The sequence below is a fragment of the Dermacentor andersoni genome, chromosome 4 (assembly GCF_023375885.2).
Source record: "Dermacentor andersoni chromosome 4, qqDerAnde1_hic_scaffold, whole genome shotgun sequence".
Taxonomy (NCBI): Eukaryota; Metazoa; Arthropoda; class Arachnida; order Ixodida; family Ixodidae; genus Dermacentor; species Dermacentor andersoni.
The window spans coordinates 194,095,855-194,113,861 of NC_092817.1; the positions used below are offsets into that span (position 1 = coordinate 194,095,855).

The 18,007-nt window shown below is 50.5% G+C and overlaps 1 long non-coding RNA gene across 1 annotated transcript in view; it reads right to left on the reverse strand.

The window, feature by feature from the left end:
- Window positions 1–9,511, reverse strand: part of LOC129384943 (uncharacterized) — a 32,308-nt gene extending 22,797 nt beyond the window's left edge. Inside the window, exon 1 of the long non-coding RNA XR_008612491.1 lies at window positions 9,185–9,511. This is a non-coding gene — a long non-coding RNA (uncharacterized lncRNA). The remainder of the gene's footprint in view (window positions 1–9,184) is intronic.
- Window positions 9,512–18,007: the final 8,496 nt, after the last annotated feature.

Consider the following 18,007-nt stretch of genomic DNA (forward strand, 5'->3'; position numbering starts at 1 on the left):
GCCGGGAAAAACTATAACAACAGCCACGTCTGGCGACGAGGCCGCTTGCAGTAGACGCGCTGAAGACCTCCGATTGACGCGAACAATGAAGGTTGCCGATCCGACGTCAACTGGAACTGAACAAAATGACCAACTTTCGCTCGACATACCGGTGGTGAACGACGGTTACGCGGTTAGCGCTTTAGTGCATACCGGAGCAGAGTATTCTACCTTGAGCGTGATGATGGCGAAGTTCCTAAAGAAAGTAATAACACGCTGGCATGGCTCGCAGGTTTGGACGGCTGGCGCTGGCGTCGTCACTCCACTAGGAATCTGCATGACGAGAGTTCGAATTGGAGGATCGATATTTGTGGCGAGCTGCCTTGTCCTATATGCGAAAGGCCACGCGAGGTCATACTCGAGCTTGAATTTTTGCAAGGATTCTGGCGCTGTTATGGACCTACGCTAGGAGTAGCCGCCTTTTCAGCCGACTGAGCAATCGACGGACACGACGGCAAGCAACGCGACGACAGCGCTTCTTCTTTCCGACGCTTCCTCCACGATCCAGGGCCCTAGTCGCAGTGATGTGCGGTGGAATGCGCGAAGTGGAAGTGGTCCCAGAAGGTAACTTATCGTATCTACTAACGCAAGGAATTTTTTTGTGTCAAGGAGTGTGCTACAGCTTAGTCATGGCCGATCTCAGTCACTAGTCGCCAGTGGTGTAGCCAGGAATTTATTTCGGGGCGGGGGAGCTGTTTCCGTCGACAACTACCACTCCTCCACGTCTCTCTCTCCGCATATATATATATATATATATATATATATATATATATATACCATCATCATCATCAGCCTGGTATTACGCCCACAGCAGGGCAAAGGCCTCTCCCATACTTCTCCAACTACCCCGGTCACGTACTAATTATGGCCATCTTGTACCTGCAAACTTCTAAATCTCATCTGCCCACCTAACTTTCTGCCGCCCCCTGCTACGCTTCCCTTCCCTTGGAATCCAGTCCGTAACACTTAATGACCATAGCTTATCTTCCCTCCTCATTACATGTCCTGCCCATGCCCATGACTTTTTCTTGATTTCAACTAAGATGTCATTAACCCGCGTTTGTTCCCTCACACAATCTGCTCTTTTGTTACCGCTTAATGTTACACCTATCATTCTTCTTTCCATAGCTCGTTGCGTTGTCCTCAACTTAAATACAACCCATTTCGTAAGCCTCCAGGTTTCTGCCCCGTACGTGAGTACAAGTAAGACACAGCTGTTATACATTTTTCTCTTGAGGGATAATGGCAACCTGCTGTTCATGATCTAAGAATTCCTACCAAACGCACCCCAGCCCATTCTTATTCTTCTGATTATTTCCGTCTCATGATCCGCATCCGCGGTCACTACTTGCCCTAAGTAGATGTATTATTCCCTTACCACTTCCAGTGCTTCCCTACCTATCGCAAACTGCTGTTCTCTTCCGAGACTGTTAAACATTAATATAGTTTTCTGCAGATTACTTTTTAGACCCACCCTTCTGCTTTGCTTCTCCAGGTCAGTGAGCATGCATTGCAATTGGTCCCCTGAGTTACTAAGCAAGGCAATATCATCAGCGAATCGCAAGTTATTAAGGTATTCTCCATTAACTCTTATCCCCAATTCTTCCCAATCCAGGTCTCTGAATACCTCCTGTAAGCACGCTGTGAATAACATTGGAGAGATCGTATCTCCCTGTCTGACGCCTTTCTTTATTGGGATTTTGTTGCTTTCTTTATGAAGGACGACGGTGGCTGTGGAGCCGCTATAAATGTATTTCAGTATTTTTACATACGGCTCGTCTACACCCTGATTCCGTAATGCCTCCATGAGTGCTGAGGTATCGACTGAATCAAACCCTTTCTCGTAATCAATGAAAGCTATATATATATATATATATATATATAATAGTTGGTTATATTCCGCACATTTCTCTATCACCTGATTGATAGTGTGAAAATGGTCTATTGTTGAGTATATATAGCCGTTACGGAATCCTGCCTGGTCCTTTGGTTGACAGAAGTCTAAGGCGTTCCTGATTCTATTTGCGATTACCTTAGTAAATGCTTTGTAGGCAGCGGACAGTAAACTAATCGGGCTCTAATTTTTCAAGGTGGCATTGCGTATACAGGGTGGCCAGTATTTCTAGAACAATCTGCCTACCATCCTTCAACAAATCTGTTGTTACCTGATCTTCCCCAGCTGCCTTCCCCTTTGCATAGCTGTAAGGGTTTTTTTACTTCTTCTGGCGTTACTTGTGGGATTTCGAGTCCTTCTAAACGATTCTCTTTTCCATCATCGTTATGGGTGCCACTGGTACTGTATAAATCTCCATAGAACTCCTCAGCCACTTGAACTATCTCATCCATATTAGTAATGATATTGCCGGAATAGGCAAATTATTGCCTATTCCTAGTTTCTTCTTCACTGCTTTTAGGCTTCCTCCGTTCCTGAGAGCATGTTCAATTCTATTCATCTTATACTTCCTTATGTCAGCTGTCTTACGCTTGTTGATTAACTTGGAAAATCCTGCCAGTTCTATTCTAGCTGTAGTGTTAGAGAATTTTATACATTGCCCTTTCTTGATCCGATCTTTAGTCCACTGCGATAGCTTACTGGCATCCTGTCTAACGGAGTTACCACCGACTTCTATTGCACACTCCTTAATGATGCCCATAAGATTGTCGTTCATATTGCTACGGAACAATATGTGCGATCACGAAAAGGCGAGCAGTGTGAAGAAGACGACGACGATTAGAAGCTAGCGCGGGCTGTTGCCTCTTGGCCAAGCGCAGCGTATTTTCTTGTAAATATACTTGTACATAGCTTTTCGTCTGCGTCTTCCTACGTAACATATCTGGTGGAGGTGGACGTTCCCTGTACCTCGTCACGGAGCTTCGCAGTGGACAGTACGTCGAGCCTTCCTTCATGGCTCCCGGCGACGACAACCCGACTCCGCCGGCTCCGACACCTGCTGCCACTTCGACAACCTACATCACTCTCCCCGCTCCCCGTGATCCTGGCGTAATCTAGGGCAAAGATGGGGAAGACGTCGATGACTGGATCAGCCTGTATGAACACGTCAGCCGCAATAACCGGTGGGACCCTACTATTATGCTCGCCAACATAGTCTTTTACCTCGGGGGCACACCTAGAGTTCGGTATCGCACGCACGAAGATGAGCTCACCAGTTGGGATTCACTTAAGACACAGCGAGACTTGTTCGGCAACCCCTACGGTCACCAACTTGCCGCGCAGAAGCCGCTTTCCGGCCGTGTGCAGACGTCAACAGAACCCTATGTCACGTACATTCAGGACGTCTTGGCTCTGTGCCGCAAAGTTGACACCGACATGACTGACTCAGACAAGGTTGCCCACATCCTCAAAGGCATTGCTGATGACGCCTTCAACTTGCTCGTTTGCAACAACGTAGCGACGGTGGATGCTCTTATAGAAGAGTGCCGCCGCCTGGAACTCGCTAGAAGACGACGTATTGACCAGCAGTTTGCCCGTCTGCCCAACACCCCAGCGACATCTTCCTGTGCCGACACTCCTCGTCCCAACAACACTGCCGATGTTACCAGGATTGTCCGGCGTGAGATCGAGGCTGCCTATCAGGCTGCCTTCGACTCCAGTCCCACCAACACACCTGCAGTCACGGTCTCACTAATCCAGGCAGCTGTCCACCAAGAGTTCGAAAACATGGGTCTTCACACCATCTGCTCGGCCCATCGTCCTGATACCCGCGCGGCTTCTTCGATTCCGCCCCGTCCCGCCTCTTCTTACCCCCCACGTTTCCGCAACCCATCTGAATGGCGCACTGCTGACGACAAGCCCATTTGTTTCCACTGCCATCGAATCGGGCACATTTCTCGGCACTGTCGCAGTCGCTGGAGTTCCCCGACCCGGTCTACTTATACTGCCTACTCTCGCCCCCCAGGTGGCATTTCTCGTCCCTATGCCGCACGCTCCGATAACGCCGCCGCTGATTCTCCTGCACCGAACCGCTCCTATTCTCGTTCGCCTTCGCCCCAACGACGACAATCTCGCTCTCCCCAGCCCCGTCGCTCCTATTCGCCGACTCCCTTCGGACGCCGCTCCCAGCCGGAAAACTAGACGATGCAGCGCCTCGAGGTGACACTGCATTGCTCCCTACGCCGCCAAATCCTCTCCTGACGTTGCCCACTCATCTGAACCTTCTTTACGTGCAAGTCGACTGTGTTTCTGTGTCTGCACTCATAGACACTGGGGCGCATTTGTCCGTAATGAGCGCTGACGTTCGTAACTGGCTCAAGAAAATTATCACGCCCGCCACGACGCCTGTTGTCCGTGTCGCCGATGGCGGAACAGCCCCCGTAATTGGTATGTGTACCACCCGCGTCTCCTTCGCCGATCGCTCAACAATCGTGCTATTCACAGTCATCGCCCACTGTCCCCACGACATCATCCTCGGCTTAAACTTCCTCTCCGCACATTCTGCTCTCATCGATTGTTCCGCCAGTACTCTCCGCCTTGACCTGCCTGTTCTGGATCCTGCTGAACCACACCCCAGTCGCCTCAGTTCCGTCGACTTCGTTCGCTTGCCACTTTCGGCACTGACCTACGTTGACCTAGTGTCATCCCCACCAGTCCCCGATGGTCACTACATCGCGGCTCCTATGCAAGACGTCCTCCTTCCACACGGGATCACAGTACCTCATACAGTTTTATCTATCAGTTTTATCTGCCTGCCAGTGGTCAACTTTGGCTTGACGACACAAGTGCTGCCACGCGGGATGTCTCTGGCCCAGCTTTGCTCATTCGAGGATCACTCAGTAGCATCCATTGAAGTAGACGACACTTCATCCGATACTCCTCTACCATCGCAGTCGGCAAATTGTACCATCACTGACTTACAGAAAATGATTGGGCCCGACTTGCCGTCCGAGCACGCTCGTGAACTCTGCCGCGTTCTGTTTTCCTACCACGATATTTTTGACTTTAACGATCGTCCTTTGGCCCAAACTACAGCTGTCAAACATCGCATTAATACCGGCGATGCCCCTCCTATTCATCGCCGCCCGTATCGAGTGTCACCAGCTGAGCGTCAAGTTATTCACGCAGAAGTTCGCAAAATGCTTGCCAAGAACATTATTGAACCATCATATAGTCCATGGGCGTCACCTGTTGTACTGGTCAAAAAGAAGGATGGCTCATGGCGCTTTTGCGTGGACTGTCGGCACCTTAACAGGGTTACCAAAAAGGACGTGTATCCCTTACCTCGGATTGATGACGCCCTTGACTGCCTCCACGGAGCTCGCTATTTCTCCTCTATTGACCTTCGCTCCGGCTACTGGCAGATTGCCGTGGACGATCTCGACCGCGAGAAGACTGCTTTTGTAACACCCGACGGTCTTTATCAATTCAAAGTGATCCCGTTCGGTCTATGTAACGCCCCTGCCACTTTTGAACGCATGATGGACTCCCTTCTTCACGGTTTCAAATGGTCCACGTGCCTGTGCTACTTGGACGACGCTATCGTATTCTACCCAACGTTCGCTACGCACCTCGAGCGCCTCTCAGCAGTCCTGGACGTTTTTCGTCGAGCCGGTCTGCAACTCAACGCATTGAAGTGTCAATTCGGCCGTCGCCAGATTACCGTCCTTGGACATCTCGTTGACGCGAACGGAGTGCAACCGGACCCAGGCAAGATCCATGCTGTTGCGCACTTCCCTGTTCCGAAGTGTGTCAAGGATGTGCGCAGCTTCATCGGCCTTTGTTCGTACTTCCGCCGTTTCGTGAGAAATTTCGCCGCCATAGCACGACCACTAACCGAGCTTTTGAAAAAAGACGCCCCTTTCCAGTGGGGCGATAACGAGGCCTCTGCATTCTCACATCTAATCGACATTCTCACAACGCCTCCCGTTCTGGCCCATTTCGATCCTTCTGCGCCTACCGAAGTCTGTACTGATGCCAGCGGTCACGGAATTGCGCAGTACTGGCACAACGCCAGCGTGGCCACGACCGTGTTATCGCTTACGCCAGCAGGCTCCTCTCACCCGCGGAGCGCAACTATTCCATCACTGAGCGTGTGTCTGGCCCTGGTTTGGGCGGTTGAGAAATTCCGCGCATACTTATATGGCCGACCCTTTCCCGTTGTCACAGACCATCACGCGCTTTGCTGGTTATGCTCACTGAAAGATCCTACAGGAAGACTTGGTCGCTGGGCCTTACGCCTCCAAGAATATTCGTATACTGTCACCTATAAATCTGGCCGATTACACAAGGACGCTGACTGCCTGTCTCGCTACCCGGTCGACGAGCCTGACGACGCCGACAGTAGTAGCGCCAACGGCATTTTCTCTGTGTCTGCCTTCGCTAACATCGCCGATGAGCAGTACCGAGACCTATCGCTGCGAGCACTTATCGAGCGTGGGCGCTCTACACCTACCGACGCATCCGTTCGCAGATATGTCCTCCAGGGCGGCATTCTCTATCGAAGGAACTTCCTCCCTGACGGCTCTGCTCTTCTTCTTGTCGTGCCAAAACAGCTACGACACACTGTGCTCTTTGAGATGCATTACGCACCCACTGCAGGACATCTTGGGGTAACCCGCACGTACGACCGCGTCCGCCGCCGCTTCTATTGGCCTGGTCTCGCTCGCTCCGTTCGACGCTATGTTGCTGCCTTGGATCCCTGCCAGCGTCGGAAAACACCTCAGGTACTACCTGCCGGTCATCTCCAGCCGATCACCGTCCCGGTGGAACGTTCATTCTTTCGTGTAGGATTAGACCTGCTCGGTCCCTTTCCCACGTCATCCTCTGGTAACAAATGTGTAGCCGTCACGACTGATTACGCCACCCGATACGCTATCACTCGGCCTCTCCCTACCAGTTGCGCCACTGACGTCGCGGACTTTCTCTTGCGTGACATTATCTTGCTTCATGGCGCCCCGCGACAGCTGCTTACTGACCGTGAACTTCCTCTCGAAAGTTATCGCTGACATTGTGCGTTCCTGCTCGATTCAACGCAAACTGACTACCTCATGCCATCCTCAAACCAATGGCCTGACAGAGCGGTTACACCGTACTCTTACCGATATGCTGTCCAAGTACGTTTCCAAAGACCACCACGACTGGGACATTGCCCTTGCTTACGTTAAATTTTACGTACAATTCTTCCCAGCACGACACCGCCGGATTTTCTCCATTTTATCTACTCTACGGTCGCGAACCGACCTTGCCCCTTGACACGGTACTTCCTCCTGCTGCGATCTCAACAAGCGAGTATGCGCGCGACGCCATCGCCCTCGCCGACCATGCACGCCAGCTTGCCCCTGCTCGACTGACGGCCTCACAAACCACTCAGCAGTGTCAGTACAACGCCCGCCATCGTGACGTACAATTTTCGCCTGGTGCGCTCATGCTCCTGTGGTCGCCCTCTCGTCACGTCGGACTTTCAGAGAAGCTCCTTTCGCGATACACAGGGCCCTACCGCGGGCTGCGCCAGGTGGCGCCTGTGACTTACGAAATCACTCCTGTGGGTTCAACCTCGTCCTCTCCTCTGGCATCTAGTGATGTCGTGCATGTCAGTAGGCTCAAGGCTCCACTACACTGCTTCCGAGTCCGGCCTTAAGTCGCTCCGGGACGGCGCTTTTGCAGCCGGGGGTAGTGCTACGGAACAATATGCGCGATCACGAAAAGGCGAGCTAGCGCGGGCTGTTGCCTCTTGGCCAAGCGCAGCGTATTTTCTTGTAAATATACTTGTACATAGCTTTTCGTCTGCGTCTTCCTACGTAACATATAACAATATCTTCAACCCTAAGGTCCTCTTCCTGAGTTAAAGGCGAATACCTGTTCTGTAGCTTGATCCAGAATTCCTCTATTTTCCCTCTTACTGCTAACTCATTGATCGGCTTCTTATGTACCAGTTTGTTCCGTTCGCTCCTCAAGTCTAGGCTAATTTGAGTTTTTACCATCCTATGGTCACTGCAGCGCACCTTGCTGAGCACGTCCACATCTTGTATGATGCCAGGGCTAGCGCCGAGTATAAAATCTATTTCATTTCTAGTCTCGCCATTCGGGCTCCTCCACGTCCACTTTCGGCTATGCCGCTTGGGGAAGAATGCATGTCATGCATTATCCGCATATTATTCTGTTCTGCAAACTCTACTAATAACTCTCCCCTGCTATTCCTAGAGCCTATGCCATATTCCCCCGCTGACTTGTCTCCAGCCTGCTTCTTGCCTAGCCTGGCATTGAGGTCGCCCATCAGTATAGTGTATTTTGTTTTGACTTTACCCATCGCCGATTTCACGTCTTCATAGAAGCTTTCGACTTCCTGGTAATCATGACTGGATGTAGGGGCGTAGACCTGTACGACCTTCAGTTTGTACCTCTTATTAAGTTTCACAACCAGACCTGCCACCCACTCGTTAATGCTGTAGAATTCGTCTACGTTACCAGCTATATCCTTATTAATCAGGAATCGGACACCTAGTTGTCGTCTCCCCGCTAAGCCCCGGTAGCACAGGACGTGCCCGCTTTTTAGCACGGTATATGCTTCTTTTGACCTCCTATCTTCACTGAGCCTTATTATATCCCATTTACCGCCCTCTAATTCCTCCAATAGCACTGCTAGACTCGCCTCAGTAGATAACGTTCTAGCGTTAAATGTTGCCAGGTTCAGATATATATATATATATATATATATATATATATATATATATATATATATATATATATATGCGTGCGTGAGTGCGTGCGTGTGCGTGTGCGCGTGCGCGTGCGTGTGCGTGTGTGTGTGTGTGTGTGTGTGGACAAGAATGCTTTAACAACGAGGATGCACGTTTTGCAGCTTCGCGTCAAATTATGCTTATGCTATTTTTAAAAATGATGACAATAAAAAAAACTAACATTTCGTTTACGACTTGATGCATCTATATAATGTATGTCGATGGTCTAGCTGGTGCATGACTTGGAACAACGAACAGCGCTAAAAACGAGTGCATACAAAATCAAGACAGCGCATTATCGTCTCTCTTGCATTATCGGTATTTTGCAAGTTTCCTGTCACTCAATCGCACTTTCGACGTCGTGGGCATGCTATATTATTCTATATTTCAATATGAAGGAATGAAGCTTTGCGCTAGAACTTCGATAGCATATTATGATGCAGGTTTCGCTCACTTTCGTTGGCCTGCTGTCCGACATGTTTGAAGAGATGTTCGGAAGTAACTTGCGATCACGGTATTGTAGTCATCACACTACGCATATTGTTATTTAATTACACTCGGGAACTGATGAGGCAGACAGTCCGAAGCAGGGCTGCTTCCTGTTTAGAAGTGTTTGGGAAAATTACGGCATCCATAGTTCGCAGTAAAACAAGGGCCTGTAGTTTCGAGCGACTTGAAAGTGCAGAGTCTCCTGACACCCGTCTATTCTGAAAATTGCCGAAAGGTTTAGTTAGGATGGGCTCTCCGCAGCAAGCAGCACGTGCTACGACGTGGTGGGTGAGCCTCAGCTAGGCGCCTGGTCACAGCTGTCTGGTGGGGAGCTACCGGGCAATAACGAGACGCTCTCGCTGTGTCCAAAATTATCCGCCAACTTCCTTCTTGACCCCTTTTAAGAGCCCCTCTCCCCTCCTCGTATCCATCACTCCACGCCCTTTCTTAACATTCTTGTCCATTAGTCACTGTCACATTCTTCAACATTCACCGGCAGTGGCGTAACAACTATTTATCGAGGGGCGGAGGAGGAGGCAAACCGCAAACGATCTGTCTGCTTTCTCTCTCTCTCTCTCTCTCTCTCTCTCTCTCTATATATATATATATATATATATATATATATATATATATTGCGAATGGCTATTACGATAAGTGAAATTGGGTGGAAATGCTTTAGTCAGTTATATTTATAATTAACAGACATAGACCTATTTATCTGTCACACGTTGTGAAACCCTGGGCCCAACACATTATTTCAATTTGTATTTATTTCTTAGAACTGCATAAAATGGCGAGATGATGCAGCAACGATAGGAGATGAGTACCTGACAGAGGTCCCTGATCACGCCCGGTAGCAGCAGTACAGCGCACATAAATAATGCACATTTGCTACGAACAATTTTAATAATTAAACAAATACTTGTACTTGGTGGTTGATTCTAGAGCATAAACGTATCGCTAGTTTAGGTAATAGTATCTGCCGAGGTTATACGCAGCGAAGTACAATCAACATAAATTAGTTGCACTGTTCGCAGAGCACATAAGCAACTTAGTGCATACTTTCCGTACATGTCACCAAAAATGTAGCTCTTTTTTTTTTCAATATACGGAATATCTGCTGTTTTTGTTCCTGCCGGGAAACAAGTAATAGTGTAGCTCTTATTTAGAAACAGCCTGAAAATGCAATCGTCAAAGTCAGAAGCGACGCATTCATTTAGAAAAAAAGATCAAGTCAGTGTTCTATTCGTATTGAAATGACTCCGCACGCTCGACCAAAGTCATTTTTACGACCGTATCTACAATAAGTCGTGATTACACAATGAAATCCGACAGTTATACCTGTGAGAGGTTTGATTATATTTTTTGATGGTGATAATTAAGATACTGAGACTGCAACGCTATGTAGGCTATCTCGGCACAGAAATTAAGTAGTTTCAGCATTTGATAACGCAACTATTTCATGCCGTAAAGCACCCCAGTCGTTGGGCGCGGCTGATTATAATACTTTATCCAGGCTTCCCCCACGCCCGTAGGTCAAATCTAGTGAACTGATTGTGTTTTCGAATACGGATATAGCGCTACTCAAAAAACTGGCCATGATGCAAGTTGCGCAAGCTGACAGGTAGGACTGCCCTGGTCCTGGCGTTCTCCGCAACGCAAGCGTGCATGGCGAATCCCGCGCGTCGTCCGCTACAGCGCGTCCCGAGAAGGCACTCAAGACAATCCTCGCTGTCCAAGCAGGGGATGCGTAGTAAAGGAAGGCATTCGTTACGCGGTCATTCTAATACTAAGGAATAAATTTTAGCTTAAGCTATAGTTTTGTTGGACTTTCCCGCGCCCAGCCGAAAGTGGCCGCTTTCAAAGGTGGGGGAGGGGGTCAAATGACATACTTTGCCCCCCGCTTTTGACAGGCGGGGGGGGGGAGGATGGCAAACGCTCCCTTGCCAACCCCCCCCCCCCTCCCCCAGTAGATACGCCTATGATCACCGGTTTGTTGAACGGCGCGGCGGCCGCTAATATTCCTACATTGCTGTTTCTGTGTGGACTTCCGGCCATTCTCCTACCTGCCCCCCCCCCCCCCCCCCATCTGATAGCAGTGGCGGTTTCTTAGCTTCCCTGGCATCCCAGGTATTGTGATCGACGTCGACGTACGTACATTGCTAGCATGCCGGCGAGGGTCTTGTTCAGTAGCTCCGTAAGACCATTCGTCTGTGGGTGGTAGGCAGTTGTCGTCCTGTCGCTTGTCTGACTGTACTGCAGAATGGCTTGGGTGAGCTCCGCTGTAAAGGCCGTTCCTCTGTCGCTGGTGAGGACTTCTGGGGCGCCATGTCGCAGCAGGGTGTTCTCGACGAAAAATTTCGCCACTTCGTCTGCGCTTCGTTTCTGCAGAGCTTTAGTTTCAGCGAAGCTGGTGAGGTAATCCGTCGCCACGACGATCCACTTATTTCCGGATGTTGACGTCGGAAACGGTCCCAACAAATCCATGCCGATCTGCTGAAAAGATCGGCAAAGAGGCTTGATCAGCTGTAACAATCCCGGTGGCCTTGTCGAAGGTGTCTTGCGTCGCTGACAGTTTCGGCATGTCTTGACGTAACAGGTGACGTCGGCGATCAGGCGCGGCCACTAATACCTTTCTTATATCCTCGATAGCGTCCGGGAGAATTCGAGGTGCCCAGTGGTCGGATTGTCATGAAGGTCGTGCAGTACTTCTGGACGCGGCGCTGACGGAACAATAAGAAGGTAGCTGGCGCGGACTGATGAGAAGTTCTTCTTTACGAGTCCGTTGTTTCGAAGCGTGAACAAAGACAATCCGCTCCTAAATGACCTAGGGATAACGTCGGTATTCCCTTCTAAATACTCGACAAGGCCTTATAGCTCCGGGTCTGCTCGTTGCTGTTCAACGAAGTCTTCCGCGCTTATTATTCCAAGGAACGCGTCATCATCATCGTCGTCTTGCGACGACGGGTCAATGGGGGCGCGTGATAGGCAATCGGCATCAGAGTGTTTTTGTCGGACTTGTAGATTACAGTGATGTCATATTCTTCCAGTCTGAGGCGCCGCCGCGCTAGCCGTCCTAATGGGTCCATTAAATTAGCTAGCCAACACAACACGTGATGGTCGCTGATGACTTTGAATGGCCTGCCATATAGCTAAGGGCAGAATTATGATGTAGCCCAAATGACGGCGGGGCATTCCTTTTCGGCCGTAGAATAATTGTCTTCCGCTTTTGACAGTGACCGGCTAGCGTAAGCTATCCCCCGTTTCAGTCCGTCTTTCCTCTGGACTAGGACGGCACCGAGGCTGCTGGCGTCAGTGCGGATTTCGGTATCGGCGCCCTCGTCGAAGTGCACAAGTACCAGCGGCGACTGCATGCGTCGTTTCAGTTCTTGAAATGCGTCGCCCTGCGGCGTTTCCCATTTGAACTCGACGTCACATTTTGTTAGATGTGTCAGCGGCTTAGCGATGCGTGATAAGTTCTTGCAAAGCGTCTGTAGTAGGCACGCATGCCAAGGAATCTACGCACTGCCTTCTTGTCGATGGGCTGCGGGAACTTTGCGATTGCAGCTGTCTTCTGCAGGTCAGGCGGGAGTCCAGATTTGCTGATGACTTGGCCTAGGAACAGGAGCTCGTTGTAAGCAAAGCGGCACTTTTCCGGCTTCAGAGTGAGCCCTGATGACTTGATGACCTCTAGTACTGTCGCAAGCCGCCTAAGGTGATCGTCAAAATTTCTGGCGAAGACGACGACGTCATCCAAGTAAACAAGACAAGTCTGACACTTCTATCCTGCCAAAACTGTGTCCATGACGTACTGGCGTTGCTGGCGCCGAGTACAGCCCGAATGGCATGACCTTGAACTCGTAGAGGCCGTCTGGCGTGATGAAGGCGGTTTTTTGGCGATCTCTCTCGTCGATTTCTATTTGCCAGTAGCCAGACTTGAGGTTCATCGACGAGAAGTATTTAACGTTGCAGAGCCGATCCAATGCGTCGTCTATCCGTGGGAGGGTATACGTCCTTCTTCGTGATCTTCTTCAGTCGACGATAATCGACGCAGAAACGTAATGTTCCGTCCTTTTTCTTCACCAAGACTACAGGAGATGCCCACGGGCTTTTCGACGGCTGGATGATGTTGTCGCGCAGCATTTCGCCGACTTGTTGCCTTAGCTTCACGTGCTCGCGTCGAAATTCGGTAAGGACTCTGGCGGAGTGGTCGAGCGCACTCTTCGGTTATTATGCGATGCTTTGCGACTGGTGTTTGTCGAATCCTCGATGACGTGAAAAGCAGTCTTTGTATCGGCGGAGAAGAGTTCTGAGCTGTTGCTGCTTACTCATGGAGAGACCTGGATCTATATCGAAGTCTGGTTCGGGAACTATGATCGTCGAGGTAGATGCGGCAGAATTCGAGAGGACAAACGCATTGCTGGTTTCCACATTACCCTCGGTGTACGCGATTGACGTGCCTTTGTTGATGTGCTTGAACTCCTGGCTGAAGTTGGTTAACATCACTTCCGCTTTCCCTTCGTGGAGTCGAGCGATCCCTCTTGCAACGCAAATTTCACAGTCGAGCAGTAGGCGTTGGTCACCATTGATGACGCCTTCTACGTCGGCAGGTGTTCCGGTGCCGACAGTAATGACAGTGCTGGAGCGGGGCGGTATGCTGACTTGATATTCGAGCCCACTCAAGGCGCGGTGCCCACGAGAGCTCTCTGGGGGTATCGCTTGATCTTCCGACAGCGTTATCGACTTCAAATGCAGGTCGATGGTTGCGCCGTGTTGGTTCATGAAGTCCATGCCGAGAATGACGTCTCGTGAACACTGTTGGAGGATAACGAAAGTGGCAGGGTAAGTCCAGTCATGAACGGTAATTCTTGCCGTGCAGATTCCACCACGCGTAATGAGGTGTCCTCCTGCGGTCCAAATTTGAGGGCCTTCCCATGCACTTTTAACTTTCAACTGGGCGGCTATCCGTTCATTCATGACGGAATAATCGGCACCTTTGTCCACTAAGGCGGTGACTGCGTAGAGAAGCTCGTCGAGGACGGTGGTTCTTTGTCTTGTGTTACAGCTAGGTATTGGCGTGGGATCGCGGCTGCGTCGCGTTCTCCTGTGGCTGGTACGTGGCGTCATCAGCTGGTCTTTCGTCAGCGGATTCTTTGCTTCCAGACTTCCTCGCGATGGCGACGTCTCGTTGACATGTCGTCTAGACAGAATTTTCGGCGTCTTCGTCGGCGGCGGAGGATCTTCGTCAGTTCGACGAACAGCAACCCCACCTCCATCGTTTTCTGCTTTTAGTTTTCCGGATATGGGCTTGCAGAGCGGCGCTGAGCTGGGCCACTGCATGGACGGCGCTGCGGCGACTGGTAGCGCCCTGGTGATGGTGAACGCGACGGTCGTCGAGAGCTCCACTGAGTAGCGGCGAGGTAGTCGGAGATATCGCGAGGACGTTCACCTTGATGCGGGCGCAGAGCGTTGACGGCGAACCCTCGTAGTCCCATTTCGCGGTATGGGCATCGGCGGTAGACATGTCCGGCTTCCCCACAGTGATAGAGCGGGCGGTGGTCGGAGGCGCGCCAAATGTCCGTCTTCCCAGTGTGGCTGCGCTGGGCGACGGGCGGGCGTGCCGGCGGCGGCGGCGGTGGACGACGGAATTGCGGCATTACAGGGCTCTGGCGCGGTCGGGTAGGGGGACCTTGACGATGGGCGACGGCGGTGTAGGTCATCGCTTACGACACGGGAAGCGGCGATTCGGCCTGCACTTCGTAAACGCCCAATGGCCGTCGAATTTCGTCCTTGACGATGTCAGTGACTGAGGACACCTGAGGTTACGACGACGGAAACATCTTGCGCAGCTCTTCGCGCACAATGGCCCTGATGGTCTCTTGGAGATCACCGGAGCCCAGTGCTTGGATGACGCACTGCGGTGTGAGCACTTGGTGCTTATATTGCCTAGTGCGCATTTATAGAGTTTTCTCAATCGTCGTTGCCTCTGTCAAGAACTCAGCTACGGTCTTCGGTGGGTTGCGGATCTGTCCGGTGAAAAGTTATTGCTTTACGCATCGCATTAAGAAACGCACTTTTTTTCTCTTCGGGCATTTCAGGGTCGGCGTGCCGGAAGAGACGGGTCATCTCTTCCGTGAAGATGGCGATGCTCTCATTGGGTGGTTGCCCTCGGGTGTTCAGCAGAACTTCGGCCCTTTCTTTACGGACAACGCTCATGAACGTCCTCAAGAAGTTACTGCGGAACAGGTCCCACGTTGTAAGGGTGGACTCCCGGTTCTCGAACCAAGTCCTCGCGACATCTTCCAAGGAGAAGTACACATGGCGTAGCTTATCCTCAGAGATCCGTTTATTGAAGGTGGAGATCCTTTCAAAGGTTTGGAGCCAGGTTTCCGGATCCTCCGACGTAGCTCCACGGAAATTAGGGGGCTCTCTGGGTTGTTGAAGCACGATGGGTGACACTGGGGCAGCCATTGTGGTTTTTGAGCTGGCCACGGTCTTCCTGGTCGTATCAGGCAGAAGTCGGTGCTCTGGGGGCAGTCCTTGCAGTCTGCGGCTAGCACACTGGTCTTGGGCGATGTTAGTTTTGTCTTCGGGCTTCGGGCTTGGATCGCGGCTTTGAGGGGGCGTTCGGTACATGAACGCACTAGCACCTCCACCAGATTTCACGTTGTAGTGACGGTGAAGAAAGCAGCCAAACTGGGAAAGACCAAACTATCGTTTTATTGGGCGAACTTGTGCCCTCAAAAACAGGCTACACTCAAAGAACGGTGACAGCGGCGGACAAAGTCGGCGATCGTCGAAAATCTGATCAGCGGGTAAAGCGCGTCGCCTTTTATACATCAGTAATGGAAGGTTCCAGAGTAATCGCTGGTGTCCGCGTGTATTCCAGGAAGTTCTACACCATTCGCATACATGAAATCAGATTACACCAGGTTCGGTGACAACAGACAGCGGATGAAACCATCGATAACATTAGAGAAACTTCCGATACATGTAGGCACGTCCAGCCGTCACCACCGAGAACTTTGCAAGGCCGGCGCGCCACCTCCTCTCCCAGCCGCCTACGTCACGACCACGGGATGGAGGGTGACGGCCGGGTGGTGTGGCGACGCCGTTCCCGCATTCCCTCTGGAGGTGGCTGTGTTGGTGCAAACTTGTCATCGAATTTCTTCGTGTTGGTTGTCAATGGTGGTGAAACGGTGCTCTTGGAAATAGGAGCCGTGTGCAGGCACACATCAGAATGCCTGGCTCATGTTGCGCCCCGAAGTGCAAGTCTAACTACGATGTGAAGTGCTCAAGTGTCCGCGTCTACAGGTTTCCGAGTGACCCGCAGCAGCGAGCTGAGTGGACAAAGGCCGTTTCTCGTTAAAATTTCACGCTAACTAAGCACACTGTGGTAAGCATCGCTTTTTAAAATAAGCGCTTTTCGTTATGTTTGTTGCGTTTACTGCGGCACATTAGCTCTTTCTCCTGTAGGTATTTGTGTACAGTCTGTGTTCATGTTCTCTTCGACCGTTCCACGTATGCGTCCATAGAACTATATATTCCTTTTTTTTTCAGATGTGCGAGAAACAGTTTGTTCCGACAGACTTCGTCCGAACGGCAACGTTCTTGGATGCGCAGACCGGCAAGGTGATTGAAGTGCCTGTGTAGCGGGTTCGCCTAAAGCAAACAGCAGTGCTCAGTATGTTCACCGACCGTCCGAAGTATATATCTCGCCCAACAGCGTCCCTCCGGGAGGCACGAGAAGAAAAGAAGGCTCGTTTAGAAGCTGCATCGTTGCGAAAAGCTATTGAGCTTTCTGTCGCCGCACAAGCAGAAGAAAACTGGAAGAACTAAGTGGGCAGTTTCGGGGAATTTTGCGATGCTCTTTCAAACTTCTCAGTTTCCGACTTCTGGACCGTGTTTGTCAAAGAGTCAAAGGTCATATTCTTGGACCTGGCGCTGCAACATGCTCCCGCTGTGCGTAGTTCGGTGACAGTGTCAGCAGAACTGTGCGTTGAAGTGTTTATAGGAGAATCCCGCATCGAGAACCTTCACAGTTGCGAAACCTCAGGCAGCTGAATAATGTATTGCAGTCCGTTGAGCAGCTAGAAAGTAGCAGCTCTGCGGATGGAAAACAAAAGGCTCACCGTCTTCTGGAAACTGTGTTGGTGCTGCTTCGTGATACGTGCGATGAATACCAGCAACAATAATTTCAGGCATGGCACTTGGAAGCACTCAAATTTGTAAGAAATCAGGTAGAGCTTGTTTTGAAAAGTGCTTTACGTTATTCTTCAGACGTGCTTGCTTTCGCAGGATTGCTGTACACAATATCGCCGCATGCATATAAGTTTATCCGAAGTTCTATGAAAGTAAAGCTGCTCCGCCCTTTAACCATAAGGGGTATCTGCTCTTCATATCTAGTAAACCTTGCCCTAGAGCAGCACGACTCTTCCTTCCTTAGCTATACGAAGACAGTGTTGAGCGTGATGAAAGAACATGAGCGGACTGTTACTCTGATGATGGATGAGATTTATATCCAAGCCTACTTTGATTACAAAGATGGCTTTATCACAGGTGCTGCAGTCAACAGCTCAAGTCTAGCCGAAACCGCTCATGTTTTTATGATTCAAAGCCTTCTTTAAACCCACAAAAATGTTCACATTCTCCCCGTAGCTACGATTGATGCGAACATTCTGCATGAATTCTTACGGAAACGAATTACTGATCTTGGATCACTTGGACTGAAGATTATAGCAGTTGTCTCAGATAACAACTCAATAAATCGAAAGCCTATGAAATTTTT